Source organism: Podarcis tiliguerta, assembly GCF_965153285.1.
Source record: "Podarcis tiliguerta genome assembly, chromosome: 1".
NCBI lineage: Eukaryota > Metazoa > Chordata > Lepidosauria > Squamata > Lacertidae > Podarcis > Podarcis tiliguerta.
The window spans coordinates 118,545,855-118,566,412 of record NC_139534.1 but is presented as its reverse complement, the minus strand read 5'-3'; the positions used below and the strand labels follow the sequence as shown (position 1 = coordinate 118,566,412).

Below are 20,558 nucleotides of genomic sequence, written 5' to 3'. Positions count from 1 at the left end.
TACCTTGAAGATGCTGGGAGTTGAATCTGGGACCTTCTGCATGCAAAGCAATTGCTCTATGGCCCAGCTTTGGCCTTTAAAACACACACACAAACACCATGGAGGAGACCCTAGGAATACATTGCTGCCGTTTCAGATGCTGCCAATCCTTCTGCAAGAGGTTTAGGAAACAAAAACAATGGCGCAATACTGGAGGCCTGTCAGCCTTTTCCAGCTTGCATTCCCCTGTAAGCTGTGAGACTGTAGTAATTAAGGCAGGGGGGACCTGTCACCTGTGACTCAAAACCCTTTGCGATTCCACGGGTTGCCCCTGCTTCCCATTTCCCGTCATTAAAATGTTGTGCCTGCTGCATACACAAGATCCTCTCTGGATGAGTCACAGCGCTGTCCCCTGTTCCCGGATGACTTTGCCAACATTTTCCTCGAATGACAAGTCCTCATAGAGGGCCATCGGTGATCATTCCACTCAGCTAATCTAAAATGAACAAGACATATACTTAAACGAACCCACGCAGAAGTAATCTGAAATCAGCATGCTATGGTGGTGAGCCTGACGGTGGCTTGTCTGCTCCCAGGCTGTCATAGGCGGGCTGGTTTACACACCACCTTCTGCCATTTTCCCAGGCTGGCAAAACGACAACACGGGGATTATTATTACCATTTAAAGCATCTGTGCTGCTTGCCAAAGCAGATATTGATAGCCAGTGCCCCTTCCAGGTGTCCTTGGACTCAAACTCCCATCAGCCACCACAATCAACGGTTGGGATGTTGAGAGTTATTATTTCTGGACAGGTTCGGCTAACAGGTCCCATCAGCTGAAGGATTTTCACATGTGCAATTGGACTTATTCCTCCCCTTGTGTGTGCCCCACACCCTGCCCAAATCTGCTCCAGGGGGTCAAGGGGACCACTAGGGAGATTTAGGGGGCATACAAGCGGAGGAGAAGGGGAGGTAGTCCACCAACACCTGGACAGCAGACTGAGTAGCAGGAGCAGACTTTAGTCTTCTTCTTCCATAATATGGCAACCTGTGCAAGGCCAAAACTTGCACCCCAAATGGATCTTCTCAGTTATGAATCTTCACAATGTTGGGCCCCCTTGCTTGGCTGTGCCCTAAATCTGGCACTGCTGAGCAGGCCCATAGGCCCATCTGTTGTTGGATGTGCTGCACTTCTATCTAAAACTTTACTTTTTAGAGACCCAGTGGTGGTAAAGTGGTCAGAGTGTTGGATTCGAACCTGCGAGACCAGGGCATCAAATCCTCACTCAACCATGAAGCTCACTAGGCCAGTTGCTGCCTCTCAGCCTAACCTACCTCACAGGGTGGTCACAGGGGTTGAATGAAGGAGAAGAAGAAGAAGAAGAAGAAGAAGAGGAATTTGGATTTGATATCCCGCTTTATCACTACCTTAAGGAGTCTCAAAGCGGCTAACAATCTTCTTTTCCTTCCTCCCCCACAACAAACACTCTGTGAGCTGAGTGAGGCTGAGAGACTTCAAAGAAGTGTGACTAGCCCAAGGTCACCCAGCAGCTGCATGTGGAGGAGCAGGGAATCGAACCCAGTTCACCAGATTACGAGTCCACTGCTCTTAACCACTACATCACACTGAATGAAGAGAAGGTGTACCATGTACACCACCTCAACCTCCTTGGAGGGAGAAGGTGGAATATAAATGCAATCCATCGACAACAGCAAAAATTAAGCATCTCCAAAATTAAATCTTAACCCCAAGACAAACTCTTAAACAATGCCCCACCTCAATACAGTAGTCTCTCTAGGCATCCCAAGCAGCAATTCCTGCAGGACTCGCAGCCACTGGCAGAGGAAGAGGAGTGCGGGGGGAGCGCACCGCCCCCAGCAGCACGATCCCAGTAAAGTGCCATCGTGGCTGCCCCCCACCCACGCTGGGCGCCCCCCCCGCAGGTGGTGCACCACGCCCCAGGACACACGCCAGCCCACCCCCACCTGCTCTCCACCCCCCGGTGCTGGAGCTTGAAGCTCCACCACTGCTCGCAGCTAAGGTGCAAGATTCATACCTGGAGTCAGCCAGGGTCCGGCTCTCCTAGGCCAGGTGGAAATAGACCAGGTCTTGCAGGAGTCACAGCAAAGATGGACTTGAGCTCAGGTCTCCCCCGGACTAGTCTAGTACTCTTACCACTATACCACACTGCCAGTGAATGTGGTATCAGGGATTTCCTCCATATCAAGCACACATTCTTCCACTAAACTATGACACTTCCCTTTAGTTAGGTGAATGTATTTTTAAATGCTAATTTCAAATAAGGGATAGGAAATACTCCGGCCGTTTCTGCCTAAGTGATCTTTCTATTTCGGGCACCAATTTAACTGATTTTCAGGTCAAATTTCAGTTGGTAATAAGAATGAATATTAATGGGGTGATTAGTTCAGTACTGACCAGGAGAGAAAACTCTTACAGCAACATGCCAGTTATGGAAAGCTGAGACTGGTGATCTAACTTCTAATGCTGCTCAGCAAGTCAATGCCTCAAGCTAGAGCAGGAATTCATTATAAAGGAATGACCCATGGAATGTTGAAACCAACAAGGTCTTCACATATCATGGAAGAAATTAAGCTCCACTAATACAGGGTCAATAATCCAGGGCTAATTTCATTTTGCAGTGGTTCAGCAAGTGAGTGACCCATATCTCAAGATAATATTGAGGCGATAGATTTGGAGAGGATTTTTAGCACTTTTGTAGACCAAAAATTAGGGATGCGGGTGGCGCTGTGGGTTAAACCACAGAGCCTAGGGCTTGCTGATCAGAAGGTCGGCAGTTCAAATCCCCGTGACGTGGTGAGCTCCCGTTGTTCGGTCCCAGCTCCTGCCCACCTAGCAGTTCGAAAGCACGTCAAAGTGCAAGTAGATAAATAGGTACCACTCTGGCAGGAAGGTAAATGGCGTTTCCATGCACTGCTCTGGTTTGCCATGCTTAGTCATGCTGGCCACATGACCTGTACGCCGGCTCCCTCGGCCTGTAAAGCGAGATGAGCACTGCAACCCCAGAGTCGGTCACAACTGGACCTAATGGTCAGGGGCCCCTTTACCATTAGACCGAAAATTATTTCATCTGCAAACCAGCCATCATGTACACCTTTAGCACATATACCTAGTGCAAAAAAATGTAACTGTCTTGTGTACACAATGGCTATGATTATGCTCAGAGAGAGAGAGAGAGAGATCAGAAGTGTTTTCTGATCTTGGTGCAGTTTCAAGGAATTTTACAGCTGAGAAAGTTGGCAGATTCTAGCTACTACCTTTCCTGTGCTGAAGCGGGGTTCTGCATGCCTGGCCATCGGAAAACCTTTCAAATAAGGTACATTCATACACATCAGCTGTTCAGGATGAGGACAAATCACCATTTATTTGATAGGACTGTGCACACTGACCCATAGAGGCCTGTGGCTGTGGGAATCAAAACCAATTAACTTACTCAATTTCCATTGGCATGAACTGCCTCAATCAGTTGTCGAAGATGATTTCAGGCACCAGGCTAGCCCTGCCTTTGCTGACTGATCTGATTCCTGTTTCATCACATTGCTGCAGTCACTGAGTGATAAGCAGCTCACCTACCCCAGAAGTTAATTTGGCTCCCCCAATCAACACTATGTTGTCATGCCTTCAAAATGGGGATGGAGACCTCTGGCCCCTCAGTTGTTGCTGGATTGCAGCTCCCATCTTCCCTGACTACTGGCCAAATTGGCCGGGGCTGATGGGAGATGGAGTCCAATAACATCTGGAGGGCCACAGGGTGTGCACCTCTGCCTCAGAATGAAAGCCTTTCTTCAAGAACAGCACGAGCAGGTTTACCAAGCTGAAGATCCAAATTGCTGCCTTTAAATTCCTCCATCTGCCTGTCTGCCATAATTATATTCTACGTTTCTATCCTTTAAGGAAGTTCAAAGCAAATGCACATTTAAAAAAAGGGGGGGAATCTCCAGTGTACAAGAAAATGCAGAGCTGGTCCTGCCATTAGGCAGAATGGGGAACCTGCCTCAGGCAGCCAATTTGGGTTGTCATGAAAGGGCAGCAAATTGCTACTTATTTCATTTGTTGTTGTTGTTGTTGTTTATTGTTCATACTTTTGCTGCTGGGGGGGGGGGAGGTGCTTGTAGGATTTTCTGTTTCATGTGCCAAGATAGCATGACTCACCTTAGGTGCTATTGAGCTACACTCATATTTTTTACACACCGATTTAGATTCCTCACCAAAGGAGTTGCTTAACAAAATATAAACACTCAAAAAGAAGTAGAGAGGCGCTAGAGGAGGAGTTGTCGTCGCAGTACCCCTTGTTGTGTGGAGTACCGCAGGGCGCAATCCTCTTCCCAATTCTTTTAAACATTTTTATGCAACCCCTTGCCCAGCTTGTCTGGAATTTGGGGCTGGATTGTCATCAATATGCTGATGACACCCAGCTTTATCTGTTGATGGGCAGCCATCCTGACTCGGCCCCGGACACACTGACCAGATGCTTGGAAGCTGTGGTTGGATGGCTGCGTGGGAGCCAGCTGAAGTTAAATCCTTCGAAGACAGAGGTCCTCTGGCTGGGTCGGGACGACACGGGGTTGGGGCGCCAACTCCCATCTCTTGTGGGGGCTCAATTAGTGCCAGCGCCTTCCGTCAGGAGTTTGGGTGTAACCTTGATGCTTCCCTCTCTATGGAGGTGCAGGTTGCAGCTACAGCAAAGGTGGCATTTTCCCACCTTTGCCGTGCTAAGCAGCTGGTCCCTTACCTTTCTCGCCCTGATCTAACCACAGTGATCCATGTGATGGTCACCTCCAGGCTCAATTTTTGTAACTCGCTCTACGTGGGGCTGCCCTTGAAGCTGACCCAGAAACTTCAGCGGGTGCAGAATGCTGCTGTGAGGTTCCTTACGGGGTCTTTGCCGCAGGACCACATTCACCCAGTGCTTTTCCAGCTGCACTGACTCCCGGTGGAGTACAGGGTCAGGTTTAAGGTGCTGGTTTTAACCTTTAAAACCCTATACGGCCTAGGACCCTCGTACTTATGGGACCGTCTCTCCTAGTATGCCCTGCGGAGGACCTTACGGTCCACTAATAATAATATCTTGGAGGTCCCGGGCCTCAAGGAGGTTAAAATGGCCTCAACCAGGGCCAAGGCCTTTTCGGCTGTTGCCCCACCCTGGTGGCGCACACTATCTCAGGAGACCAGGGCCCTGCAGGACTTGACATCCTTCCGCAGGGCCTGCAAGATGGAGCTGTTCCACCTGGCCTTCGGTCTGGGCCCAGTTTGACCCCCCTCTATGGTACCCTGTAAGTTCCCTCTTTGGCCTTTTATCAGCTCATGTGGGACCAACATGGATAGCTGACCCTGATGAATACTTGAGGTTCCCAACCCCTATGGTTGTAATTCATGGGCAGTCATTTAATTTTATCCTGATTCTAATTTTTAAGCTGTATTTTAATCAATTGTTTGATTGTGTTTTATTGTATTTGATATTTGAGCCCGGTCTTGGCCAGGGAGGGCAGGTATAAATAAAAATTTACTTACTAATAATGATCACCTCATCATTGAACAACAACAGAGGACAAAAAAAGAACATTTGGGACCCAGGTAGCCAGAGCGAACAGTAAATGAATTTAGTTGTTTGGAATCAATGGCTCCTTTAAATGACTTAAGTCACTAGTGGAACACGGAAGACAAATTACTCTTGCCTCATGGGGCAGGGAGCTCTGCATGTCGCAGAGATGGGGAATCTCTGGCTATGCAGGCCCCCATGAAAATCATACATGGTACATACTGGAAAACTAATAAAAAATATTTATTTTTAAAAGAAAATCATACATGGTGCTTTGCAAGCCCTGGTCAGCTGATAATCAGCTTGCAAAGTACACAGCAGATCACCGGGGCTTTGTATAGCAACCAATTCAGTGGTTGTCTGTGCAGACCTTTTCACCCACTGCATTGTGGGAAGTTTAAAAAGAAATATGTGAGTTGCTGCGTTGTATCCTGGCAACTGTAAGCCCAAGATACTCGTAGAATGTGGAAAAAAAGCCTTTTTAAAAAGCCAATAAGACCTTAATATTGTCTTAGAACAATTAAGCAGCAATGTAACTAATTAGCAAGTCGGCTGAATTCTTTAGTGAATAACGGGCAGCTTGGAATACTGCAATTATGGTCAATATGTGAAAAAGCGGGGGGGGGAGTATTGGAGAGTTGGAAAAGGTGAGGAAAGGAGATGACCATAATGATCAGAGGGTCTGGAGCAACTGCTCTATGGGGAAACATTAGAATATTGGGGTTATTTTATCATTAAAAAGAGAGTAAGCTGGGACATGATATAGACACATACAGCAATTCCTTTGTGCTACAGTCAATTAGGAAAAGCCATGACATGATTCCGAAGAACTAAGTATGAATGGATTTGTGCCTGCACCTTCTAGGAGAACTGGAATCCACATGGCTCTGTGTCGTGGTGTGTTCTGAATCCACAAGATTTAGCCGTAAGGATGCCTAAAGTGACAGAACACAAGAAAGTATATGCAACAAGCTTTGTGGGGTATAATGGCACCACTGGAATCACAGCACATCATTGTGAACACCACTTTAACTTCTGCTACTTCAGCTCTTGAAATATGCATTATTTCATGAGTGAGTTAAGTGCATCGTTTGAAGTCATTCCTTTAAATAAAAACATGTTTTTAACATTTATATTCAAATCCAATTCAGTGAGCATAGCTCAAAACCAGAGCTCAGCTTTACAACATCTGCCTTGCATTCAGAAGGTTAATAATAATAATAATAATAATAATAATAATAATTCATTGCTTGTACCCTGCCCATCTGACTGGGTTGCCCCAGACACTCTTAACGGCTTCCAACACACAATACCTAAGACATTAGAAGCTTTCCAATATGGGGCTGCCTTCAGATCTCCAAGGTTCAATCCATGGTGTTGCCAGGTAGGGCTGCAGAAATCTCCTACCTGAAACACTAGCAAGTCCCTGCCGGTGAGAATAGACAATAATAAACAAGTTGGACCTATAGAATGTCCTAACCTTCTGAGGAATGTTGGAGGGCATGTCAATGGACCAATTCAGAATCAGGCAGCTTCTTGTGTTCCTAATGACCAAACCACTGCTCACCGTTTGGCAAGGAAGAGCACTCCAAACCATGTTCCAAAGGAGCTGGGGCTCTGAAATTGTTGATAAGGAGACACTGGCACAAAGGAACTTTAGCCCTGTTGTCATATGCACACCTATACACCATAGGAGGCAGTGAGGACAAGTCTGTTGGCCCCAAAACACTCCAGCATACCTTATGGTCTATCCCTACTCCTCTCCATATATTGGGGCCTGAATGTCTGCAGCGGGGAGTGCAAAATAAATAAATAAATAAATAAAACCCCGCCCATCTGGCTGGGTTTCCCCAGCCACTCTGGGCGGCTTTCAACACAATATTAAAATACAGTAATGCATCAAACATTAAAATCTTCCCTAAACAGAGCTGCCTTCAGATGTCTTCTAAAAATTTGGTAGTTGTTCTTCTCTTTGACATCTGGTGGGAGGGCGTTCCACAGGGTGGGTGCCACTACCGAGAAGGCCCTCTGCCTGGTTCCCTGTAACTTGGCTTCTCGCAGTGAGGGAACTGCCAGAAGGCCCTTGGCACTGGACCTCAGTGTCCAGGTAGAACGATGAGGGTGGAGACGCTCCTTCAGGTATACTTGTGTAGACACCCCTTGGTATTTGGAACATAAACATAGGCTTGTAGAGTTGTAGAGTTGGAAGGGACCCGAAGGATCATCCAGTCCAGCCCTAATTCAGGAATATGCAGTTGTTCCATACAGGGATTGAACCTGCAAGCTTTGCATTATCAGCACCACACTGTAACCAACAGAGCTAAACTATTGTTTCAGACAGGGCCCATTCTCAGTCCTACCTTAAGATGCCAAGAATTGAACCCGGGACCTCCTGCATACAAAGTCAATGCTCTACCACTGAGCTATGGCTCTTCCCTATACGTATACAACACCATGCACATATCTAGATTAAAGAACCTGACAAATGTCATACCTTTCTTTTCTTCCTCCCTTGAAGTTTCTCTGCCCAATTAGCTCAGCCTCCTGTTATTTGCCCGTCTTCACCAAGTTGGCATTGACTGAACATTTTCTTATTTGATAACTCTTTTGATGCTGTCCAAGGCTATTCCCATTGGGTTCTCCCAAACAGCTATTCTATCCCCACCCATCTTAATCAGACATATAATCGCTGAATGGCTTCAGGGTGAGGACATGAGAAGAGCTCTTGCAACGAGTGCTTAGAGTAAAACTGTCAAGTTAATTGCTAGCAGTGGCTTTAATGGGCAATGCCTTTGTTGCATTAAGCCTGCGTTAATTATTCCATTGTAGGAAGCTGACACTATAGTTTCAAAACTACATGTCAGTGGAGTAGCTGGAATCAAAACTCAGGCACCTGTCATCCATCTTTCCAGAATGTCAAAACTGTCTGCACCTAATGATAACTTATCCAGTCTTTCCTCCACCACCTCCTGCAAAAAGAACCAATTTTATGAGGGGCTGATGTGCTCCTTTGTGTGAGTATCTTTTACACATCTTCCTAGCAGAAATAAAATCCCAAACCTGTGGGACAAAAACTGTGAGCCAGTTCAGTGGCTTGTAAACTAGTTTTGTCCTTCAGTGAGCATGGGTTACCTTTGTGCTAGGAATCAGTGGTGTGGTTGTCTGTGGTCGTGGGGGTTTGTGGTTAGAATATATTGGAGCGCTTGGCCCAGTATACCTGAAGGAGCATCTCCACCCCCATCGTTCTGCCCAGATGCTGAGGTCCAACACTGAGGGCCTTCTAGAGGTTCCCTCACTGCGAGGGAACCAGGCAGAGGGCCTTCTCAGTAGTGGTGCCAGCCCTGTGGAACCCCCTCCCATCTGATGTCAAAGAGAAAAATAACTGAATGTGGTGGGAATGTAAGAGAGTGAGAGACTTCTGGGAAATGATATATAATGAGTTGAAGAAGATTTTGAAATACACTTTTACAAAGAAGCCAGAGGTCTTTCTGTTAGGTATTTTAGGAAAGAAAATTAAGAGAAAGGACAGTAAATTTCTCCAATACGCAGTGACTGCAGCAAGAGTGTTACTGGCACAAAAATGGAAACAACAGGAAATACCGACAATAGAAGATTGGAGGTCTAAGCTGTTAGACTATGCTGAACTGGATAAGATGACTGGAAAGATTAGATACCTAAGAGACCAAAAGTTTACAGAAAACTGGGGGAAATTTGTTAAGTATCTGGAGAGTATAAGTGATGGTCAGATAACGCTAGAAGGTTTTAAAAGAGCACTGTGAATATATGAGGGACATTGTTCAAAAGAAAGGAGAAGGGAAAATATGACTAATGACAATGGTAAAAAAGGGAATGCGGAAATTAATAGTGACTACGAAAGATTTACGGAAAAGCTGAAGGAAGTCCAAAATCAAAGACTTGGAAATTGAAATGTGAAATGTGAAAATAATATATGTTTTGTTTTGTTTTGTTGTAAATTAATAAAAATTATTTATAAAAAAAAAACAAAGAGAAAAATAACTACCAAGCTTTTAGAAGACATCTGAAGGCAGCCCTGTTCAGGGAAGTTTTTAATGTGTGACATTTTAATGTATTTTTAATCTTTGTTGGAAGCCACCCAGAGTGGCTGGGGAGACCCAGACAGATGGGCAGGGTACAAATAATAAAGTATTATTATTATTATTATTATTATTAGTGCACACAGAGAAAATAGTAGATGTAGCTGAAAGACAACAAATGGAATGATCTCCCGTCTTTTCCCTCTGTGCATGATTCTCCCAAACCTTCCCAGAGCCATGTATAGGAGCAACAGATGGGGGAAGTCACATTGCGCATGCAGTCCTTGTGCAGGGCTTCCATTGATGGGGCTCTCTAGGTGAATCCCATCCTATAGAACAAGCATGGGCAACCTGTAGGCCTTCAGATCCTGTTGAACTTCAACTCCCATCAGCACTAGCCAGCATAGACAATAGCCAGGGGTGTTGGGAGTTATAGTCCAACTGCACCTTGAGCGACACAGGTCCCCCACCCCGTTCTAGAATACATAACTGCAGTTTTGCTTTAGTTTTTAATATGGAAGCATTGGCTACCCATGAGCTTTTGCTTAGGGAGTGAAAGCCGCATATTTACAGCTGCAAACAGGTATCAACGTAAGAGAGTCTGGCAAGACCAGGGAATCTAGTTCAGCATTCTGTTCTCACAGTGGCCAAGTAGATGCCTACAAGAAGCCCACAAAGAAGACCTGAGTGCAATAGTACTATCCCCACTTGTGTTTCCCAGTCACTGGTGTTTCGGATTATTATTATCATTATTTGTTGAATTTAAATTCCACCTTTTCCTAAAAGGAGCTCTAGGTGGTGTACAGGGTTCTTCCTCTGCTCTTTTAATCCCCACAGTAACCCTGTGAGGTGGATTAATCAATGACTGGCCCAAAGTTGCCCAGTGCACTTCATGTGGTTAAGTGGAGATTCGAACCCAGGTCTTCCAGGTTGGAGCCCAATGCTCTTACTGTTACACCACACTGGCTTTCTCAGATGTATAGCAGCTTTGATACCAGAGGTGATACATAGCCATAAGGACCAGCAGTCATGGATACCTTTATTATCCCTTGAATTTGTCTAAACACTTTTTAAAGCCATTCAGGTTCATTAGTACATGTGGAGTGTATGATCACAAGGGAGCTGTAGCCAAACCTGGTTTTCTGAAAAATATACTTCTATAATGCATATGCAGCAAATGTGTGTCTACCTTCTTGGATTTTAATGGTATGTTAATAATAATCATCATCATCATCATCATCACTTAGGTCTGCACCTAAAAGTACTGTGAAGAAAACCAGTGTGTTCCAAGCAATTATGAATGATTTCCACACACAAAGAGGGAGGAAAGCAATGCCTCATTGCACTTGGTGTTGCAAAATTAAGCTTGGTCCACCCAACCCCAGCTCCTCACTCTGCACAATAGAATCCCATGCAGTGCTTTGAATAGCATCTTCTGATAAGCACCCAGTTAAGGAGTTCTATAGGGAACCAGTTGAGCATAGCAGGCAGGCTTTAAATATAGAACCATGCACAAGGGTACCATTTTTCTCCTTATCCAGAACACTTTTTGAATGTTTTTTTTTTCTTTTTCTTTTAAAAAAAGGGCATGCACATATGCGCTTCTGCAGAAAAAAACCCAGATAAATTTAAAAGGCCTCATTGCTTTTAAAGGGACAGGAAGCAATGCAGACTAATGCTAGGAACTGAACTAATTTGAAAACTAACAAATCGGAAATTTCAGCTCTCATATCTGTTTTTAGGAGAAGTGGCCCAAGCATACAATGTTAATCTTCAACACACCAGAGTTATTGTTTTTATTTATTTATTTATTTATTTAATCGTGACTTAACTTATTTTTGAGCATTTTCAATCAGTCTACTCTGAGATGGATTTTGTCAGCAACCATCCATGATGGTGAAGTTGATTAGCGTAAGCTCTGGGGGACTTACAGCAATCGAAATAGTAAAGTCAATAAACCACAAAACAATAAAATCAGCATACAGATTTCAGCATAAAGATTTCCCCACAAGAGAGTAAAGCAGCACAGAACAGTAACCTGCATCACTAAAAATATGCAGATCTAAAGTGCAGTGTTGCCAGCAAAGATCCGTATAGTTAAAGCTATGGTTTTCCCAGTAGTGATGTATGGAAGTGAGAGATGTATGAAGAAGGCTGATCGCTGAAGAATTGGTGCTTTTGAATTATGGTGCTGGAGGAGACTCTTGAGATTCCCATGGACTGCAAGAAGATCAAACCTCTCCATTCTGAAGGAAATCAGCCCTGAGTGCTCACTGGAAGGACAGATCGTGAAGCTGAGGCTCCAATACTTTGGCCACCTCATGAGAAGAGAAGACTCCCTGGAAAAGACCCTGATGTTGGGAAAGATGGAGGGCACAAGGAGAAGGGGACAACAGAGGACGAGATGGTTGGGCAGTGTTCTCGAAGCTACCAGCATGAGTCTGATCAAACTGCGGGAGGCAGTGGAAGACAGGAGTGCCTGGCGTGCTCTGGTCCATGGGGTCACAAAGAGTCAGACACGACTAAATGACTAAACAACAAGAAGTGCAGTGGCTTCAGAAACTACCAGTTTAAAATGCTAAATGCTTGTCCTACTCTTTCGTTTCATCACAGAGTCTGAACGGTTCCATTTCTTTTCACAAAAACTCCAGTCGCTTGAGCAGTGAGAAGTATTTTGCCTCAAAGGAACATAATTGTGATGTTCTTATTGTCTGAGTGACGTCAATAACAAGAGCTTGGCACTGCAGGAGTTTTACTACCAACTTCTGTTTAAAAATTGTCATGAGGTGTGTGCACTGCCAAGAACATGCTCTCCGTCCCATTGAGGGTCAAAGATCAGTCTAAAAATAAAAAAGCAGTCAACAACCAGCAAGGCTCTCCAGTTCATGAGACCAGCGGTCAATGAATGAAACCATGTGGGACAAATACTCACCGGACTCAATAGTGGACAGAGCCTCAGACCAAACTCTGAGAACTTCTAGCAAGCAACAAAAGAGACAGCAACACCTGGTTGGAGCAGATGAAATGCAGGGTCCCTGCAATTCCACAATTCTAAGCTGGACCTGGGTCACTGTGCAAACATTTGGTACAGAGAAGTTGAAATTGCACATGAAATTCAGGGGAACAATCCCCCCTCCTCTGCCAAATGCTAATTGCGAAGCTTAAATAATGCCATGGAGCATTCTAGAAGTTGGTGTAGAGTAAAAGACAGGCATAGGTGTGAACTTACAAGTTCACTGTGAACTTTCCTTCCCTGCATCTTCTTACTGAAGGAGCCCACCTGCCAGTCTTTCGAAGTAAAGTGGTACCAGAGAGAGAGAGTGTGTGTCTCTCCTTATTTTTGAAAGGTCAGTGGTGCAGATCCTTGCATGGAGAAGGTTTAGGGTGGCTGTGCATACATTATGATGAAAGGAAATTCATAATAGGGATAGGTGGGTGGATCTGTCAGATTCAGTTATCTCAGTTTCTCATTGTTTTTCCTGATCCTATATTCAGTTCTCTGCATTTCTGCTGCAATTTGTTGGACTTGGTTTATTTTAATATATATATATATATGAAAATTCGTAAGCAATTTAGTGTGGATTTCTGCTGCACACATTTTCTTATGCAGTTTTGGCACACACACACACAATTTCTCCTAATATAATGCATTTTTGTATGTCCTTTTCATTATTTTTTATCTGCACACTTTTCCCTGAGACATGCATTGCAAACCTCCGATCAGTGCAAATTTTGAAGGATGACTGTCTTTTGCTTCTCATGGAAAGTGCAAATGGGATAGATTTGGCTTTACATGCAAGCTGAAACAAATTCCTCCCCCGTCTGTAACTACCAGCAGAAAAGAGTGCCTCAGTCACTGGGGAGAAGAGGAGGAAGAGGTGCTGCTGTTGGCCACCACAACACGGACCTGCGACGTCACATGCACATTCCTGCACATAGTGGATGTGAAATCACCTGTGCAGGCATGTGCAATTGATGTCGCATGTCTGTGTTATGGTGATGGGCCCCCACAATCCTGAGAGTGAGATGGCACCCCTGCTATAGGTAGAGAGCAGGTAATGGGAAGAACCTCTGCCTAAGACTCTGAACAGCCATTCTAAGTCTGATTGGACAATACAGGGCCAGATGATCTCATAGTTCAGCTTGTGCTAAGGCAGCTTCCTATGTTCTACAATGTGCAAGTGGAATCTTGGAAGCTCTGTTAACAAAATTAGCAAACTGCTACTGCTGATGCTGCTCTGAACATGGTTCGGTGCTGTAGGAAGCTACAGGTGTCCCTTATAAAGCAACTAACCTTAACTGGATGCTTCCGTGGTTGAAGAATGGGGTGTGTGCCTCTGTGTGGGTCTCTTAAATGGGAAATAAGCCTGTGGTTCTGAATATTCAGCGTTTCACAGCCTCAGCTTGGGACGATGGCAGATGACATAGTGTCAGTAGCTCACTTGCATTCATAGTGCGTTCTCTGCGATGGGTATTTGAGCTTGGCTCATTTAGTTTATCCAACATTTACATGCTCCTAATGCACTTAAGGGGCACATTAAAGGAGCACAGGTACTATATCAGTCTTGTTAGACACAGAGGCTGATTCCTCTCAAGCACTACATGCGCCTAACAGCTATTAGCAGCAATGAAAGTGCTATGATTCCATCAGTTGGCGACAAGACATCCTTTCTCCAAGACAACTTAACACAGTAGCATGCGGGTTCATCGAGGCCTGCTAAAAAGAGATGCCTAGAGGTGTTTCACAAAGACTTTGCATCAGGGATGGGGAGCTTGAGGTCACCCAAATGTTGTTGGACTCCAACAGTTCCAGCCAGCAAGATGGCATCCATCTGTCTTGGAATATAATGGAGGAATGTGCTTTTGTGGGTCAAGTCAAAGCGTCGGGAGGTTGCAGCGCTTGCTGTGGCTGTAGAGGCCGATGTAGGAGAGACATGTTTTGTTGCAGCTGGGGCAGATGAAGGCACCTGGTTGTGCTGCTGCAGATGCAACAGGGCGTTTCTTCTCCCTGCATTCCTCCCAGCAGTCATTCCTCCTCCGGTCACTGCTGTGGAGGCACAACCTGACTGAATGTCATCTGCAAGGGATTCCCACATGGTGGGGTTGATGTGGCCAGCCTTTGTGTCAGATTTGTAGACATCTTTGTAACACAGAGTTGGTCTGCCAAGGGGCCTGGTGCCTGAGGTCTGCTCCCCATAGAGCACATCCCTGCCGTCTTCCATTCTGTGGCATTTGGGGGATTATGGGAGCTTTAATCTAACAACGTCTGGAGGGCTATATATTCCCTCCTACAACACACACACACACTTTGCAAAGTCTGAGCGTGGTCAAACATGCAGAGTGCTGCGAGTCTCTAAAACCAGTGAGTTCTCACTCATATTAATGCTTCACTCCCAAGTTTCTTTGCAGTAAATACAGACAATTCCCTCATGATCTCTGGATAAACATTGTAAGAGATCCCACTCCTTCAGGGCTTGTTTCCATGACTGCTCTCAAGTAAGGGAACTCAATAATTTGAATTTGAATTGTGAACCTCTGACAAAAGCCGAGTTTCCATGAAATTCATGGAATTCATACTAAATTCATACTATAACTAGTGGCTGGTTGTTCAGGAAAATACATCTGTACATGTTTAAAAACTAGATATTCCTTGGAACTGAAAATATTGGGGACCCCAGAATATTGAATCAGGTTGGGGATCCCAGAATATTGAATCAAAAGCAATCCTACAATTGGAACATTAAGTAACAACTAAGGGGACTCAACAAACATGGAAATCAGTTTTATGCTCTGGATAGAGATCAGTTTTGCACATTGGAGGGGGAATGTAAAGGGTAAGGGGCAGCTAAAACGGTCCAAAGAGAGACTTGGTGACCACAGTTTTGAGTGTTTTTTGGATAGAGGTACAGAAGAGGTGGAGGAATGAAAGGAGGATTCTGTAAGAGGGCATGGTTGGCTATCTGACTAGGACACTGATCAGGACCACTCCACCCTGCACCATTTCATGCACTCCACCCTAGACCACTGGTTCTATAAAGTTTACTCCGTAACTCTGAAATATTACAATTTACCATACATTTAGGTTTCAGTTTTCATTCTTATTTAACCTGTCAGGTCAGAATGAATGAAAAGGAGACCAGCGGGAGACTATGCAGTGAAATTGCCAATCATCAGCTCTGTCTGTGTTTAGAAAATCACAGCAATAACTCAGATGGTTTTTCAGCCTATGAGTTCCTTTCTTAGATTACCACCCAGCTCTCTGAGAGGAAAGCATATGCTAAGATAACAGTAACCAAGCTGACAGCAGCTCGCAGCCATATATATATATATATATATATATATATATATATATATATATATATATATAATATATATGAAAGAACAATAAATTGAAGATTAAAGAGATGGAAAGGATAAATTCTATCAATATTTTAATCCTTGGGAATTAATATATATTAAATCTGAACTGTTGAAGATTGCTTTATCAGTAATACACATAACATTTCTTAAAATCTTTGAAATGCACAATTTAAGCCAGTAATGTCTGCAGCTTATAATCAGCCAGCAACTTCGTTAATTGTTATTTTCCATTTTATTCTCCCAACTTTTAATCTTTCAATTTCCTCCCTCTCATCTCTCAATCTACCACCAGATGATTCTCTGAGACAAGTGCATTAGCTGCAAAGCACTGCTCAGGATTAATGTCCTCTGTTTTGTTTCACCCTTTGAAAGATAGCAAAATACCCTGTTCTGTGACATATGTGGAAACAATTCAGATATTCCTATTGAGGAAAAAACAAAAAAGAACCAGAAATTGCTGAAGGATGTGGGTAGTTAGTACAGAGCTACTTTAGAGGCTATCAGCTGCTCGGACCCATATGTTAACACACACACACACCCAGTCTGCCAGTATGAACTGAAATGCACATAGACCTGGTCTACACCAGCGTTAACCAACCTAGTGCCCTTGAGCATAGGGGGAACCATAACACCCCAGGGTGTGGGGGTGCATTACAGTACAGTGGTACCTCGGGTTACATACGCTTCAGGTTACATACACTTCAGGTTACAGACTCCGCTAACCCAGAAATAGTGCTTCAGGTTAAGAACTTTGCTCCGGCAGCGCAGCGGCAGCGGGAGGCCCCATTAGCTAAAGTGGTGCTTCAGGATAAGAACAGTTTCAGGTTAAGAACGGACCTCCGGAATGAATTAAGTACTTAACCTGAGGTACCACTGTATAGTTAATTGTTGCTTGCTTAGTTTTGCTGTTCTATTTTTACCACCATTTTGATTCACTGTCTTCTTCACCAACATGTCTTTGGCAGTGTTTTGAGGAGCGTTGAATTCCAGGGTTGCAGAAACAGTAGGCCACTTGCAGCCCTCACCCCCAGCACTCCCTGCACACACATACACCCCTCCTGAATGGTGTGGGCTGTGTCAGAGGTAGCAGTGGTATGGAGGAACTACCCAAAGTCAGGCAGAGGAATATTGCATTAGTGGAGTCCTACTCTCTCAAAGTTCCTCTACCTGACTCTGGCCAATTGCTCTTCTCCCAGCTGTTCCCCGTAACGAAGTCCACACCATTCGAGAAGATCTGCAGCTCTCCAGAGAGGTTTTTCAGGGGATACAGAAGGTATCTGGGTGGAAGAGCATCCTCCGTCTCATTCAACCTTTGATTCGAACCCCGTATTTGAAGGGAAGAGCAGGTGCTGAATTTCTCTTGGACTCTGAATCATTACTAGTAAATACACCACTAGTAGTTGCCAGAGAAGGCTTCACTGCAGCAGTGCCCACCTGAGTATGTCCATATTCAGTTGGGAAGGGAGAGCAGGGATATCAGTTGTCCTCTTTCTCTCGTTGCTTGGAGACCACAGGGGAACTGGCACTGAGTACCAGAGCCTCTGTCAGATAAGGTCCAAGATCAGTCAAAAAGCAGGACCCTGGAGAGCTCTCAGTGGACCCTGCTAGCTGAGTTTGGGGAGGCGTTGTCTCAGCCACAGCTTCGAGTCATCTAAAGTCTTAAAGCAGCTAGCAGGGCTTGACATCCCAGCCAGGATTGTGAAGGAAGGTCAGTAAGAGATGTGAACTAGGGAACGTCCCAAGAAGAAGACCTAGACAGCCAAATTTGGCACGAGGACTGAGACTCCCCATCTTGGGACAAAGAGTTGTTTCCCCATGAACCATCAGGTAGCTGAAAACTATCAGCATGATGCCAAACATGCTACAAGAATTTGCTGAAATGGCGCAGTTGACCAATAGCCTGAGAGGCAATTCAAAACAAAATTTTACGGGAAAGTGGGATAGATATAAGATATATGTTCAAAAATACAGTAAAGGTTCTCTATCTATGCTAGCATTCGATTGACGTTGGAGAGAGACTGAGCTGAGAAATAAGACCAAGGGTACATATTGATATAGGAATGTATTAGATAAAATGTAAAGAAATATACAATAATAAGAGTACATTCATTTGTAAAAAAGGAATATACAGCGGGATAGACAGGAAGTCCAAAGTGTTGGTACATATATGATTTTGGAATAGTTTTTTGTCCTTGTTTCTTTTCTTTAGGTATATAAACTTTGCATATAAACTTTGCATACATGCTGAAAACTATATTATAATAAGCCTTGTGATGTAATAGGATGATGTTTACCGATGTAACATAAGAACGTTAATAAATAAATAAAAAGAGAGAAAAAGAGAGAAAACCAACAGCATGATGCCACTTTACAGATCGCAATAGAAACTCTGCCTTTAACTCGCTCCGCCTTTTCTGTAACCAGACAGAACTTTCCGAGAAGCTCTCTATCAAATGTGGGGAGGCTGTGTGTCATTGCATTAAATTTAAATACATTTAAATTTAAATGTTGCTCTAATATAGTCATTTTAAGTTTTTTTTTATATAATGTACATCAAAGCCTCCACGCCCGCCAGATTTTATATGCATGAGAAAGGAAAAGGATTGAGTCTTCTCTTTTGCTGCAAAGCCTTCTTTGAATTTGAGCAGAAAGCACAAAGGAGCAGCTGACGGGACTTAGCCAGGTGGCTTTAAACCTCACCTGAATTTGCAGGGTTTTTTAATTATTAAATGTGACATGTTCGACAACAGTGGGCTTAAAGGATGGAAGGGAAGATAATTCAGTTAGTTCATAATGGAATTAATTGTACAGTGATTGCTCACACCTGGTGGGATCTTTTCTTTCTTTCTTTTTCAGACGGCATCTTTTAAAATAAAATCTAAAAATCTAAAAAGAATAACTAGCGTTTGCTAAGAGTATTTGCATGTCATACCCTTTGACAAATGTCAAGGACATGCAAGAAACAGGTTTTCGGAATTTCTGATGGACTGGTGCACTTCCGTCTGATTAATTTCTTGGCAAAGCTATGGTATTGCATTAGATAACTGGACAGAACGCTGCAGTAGCAACCGAGCAGATCTTTCCAAGCCGAACCAAAACATTTCTCTGAAAAGCTTTCTGAGATTTTTCTTCCCCAACCCCCACTGCACATACACACATAGAAAAAGAAGGCTACTTTGCAAAATTGCCTCCAAATATTTATTGAGGTTGGCCATCATTCTCCATACACACACACACACACACACACACACGAACAACTCAAGATTTCCGGATCATTGCAGAGGATGAGAAGAGGTATAATGAATATAGTAATATTGTGCAATTTTATTTTCCCGAATACATGCATTTTTGTTCACCCTTTCCATCACCATAGTCTTCCTTTTTACACATTGTTTCGGCATTGTAAAATTCAGAGAAGCGTGACTTTAGAAGGAAGGCTGTGCGTCAGTTTGCAAATTGTCTTCGGAAGTGCAAATTAGGTACTGTAAGTTTGCCTTAAAATGTGACGTGAGCCACCATCTCCCCCATCTCCTACTATCTATCAGGTGGCCCAGATGGAGGAGAATTTTGTTCCATCTGCATTTTTAAAGGAAGCTGCCTAATTCGTACCACCTGGACTATTGCATAAGATCAGAAGGCGGATAGCTTTCAGAACACACACTTCTTTGAATTTTGTGGTGAAGCTTTCAGGCTTTCGTTCTCACCATAGCATTTTAGATTTCAAAAAGTTTTAGTGGCCAATGGTAACTGCAGGGGAAACAGCTTGAGTATTTCAGAGTTTGTGATGGGTTTATCATTGTCATGACTCTGTTTTAAAAGTTTTACATCTCTTGTATTATTATTATTTTTCTAAATTGTAAGTCACCTAGGGGCATTTTTCTGTGTTATGTGACAAACTAAGTCTAATCTAAAAAAATGCATTTGTTACACACACTCCAATCTCTGAACAGTGAGAGACATATACCTTAGGTTCAGTTTCCTTGGAATGAAGGTCACAGAAGACCGTGGTATCTTTTTGATAAATGATTTTATTTACGCACACATGTATATACAAGCTGAGCAGAAGATAGCAGGGTTCATAGCATTAACAAATCTTGCTCCTTCACTGCATTTCCAGGGAGGCTCTCAAAGCCATACCTTTGGACTCAACACAGAGAGCAAGTCCAGCCTCTGTGTTTTCCTAGATCTCAGCACCTAACCCAGACTAGCCACTAGCCTTTTGTTCTCCTACCTCTGGGATGGTGTGGCTTCCAGCCAGGTGAGAGGAGAAAGCCTTAGCCCTTCTTCTAGAGGCATCACTGATCAGTTGTTCCTTTGACACCACATCAGTACTCAGCCAACTCTTCAGACATGTAAAAAGAATGCTTGTGGAGTAGATGGGAATGAAGAGGAGAAAATATTTCTCCCCTTCACCCGACAGAAGCTTTTTCTTTTGTTGACGGTGGAGAATGAGGCAAAGGGGAGAAAGACTTTCTCCTTTTCACTCCTTTCTCATCTCAGAACAGCAGTGGAAGCAGAACCTTGGAACTGGAAGAGCCAGTGTGGTGTAGGGGTTAAGAGCGGTAGTCTCGTAATCTGGTGAACT

General features: G+C 43.9%; 1 protein-coding gene across 1 annotated transcript in view; it reads left to right on the top strand.

Annotated features, from left to right (window-relative positions):
• The window catches only part of BEGAIN (brain enriched guanylate kinase associated), a 185,148-nt gene that overhangs the window by 62,063 nt on the left and 102,527 nt on the right, over positions 1-20,558 (top strand). The gene's annotated exons all lie outside the window — the stretch shown is intronic.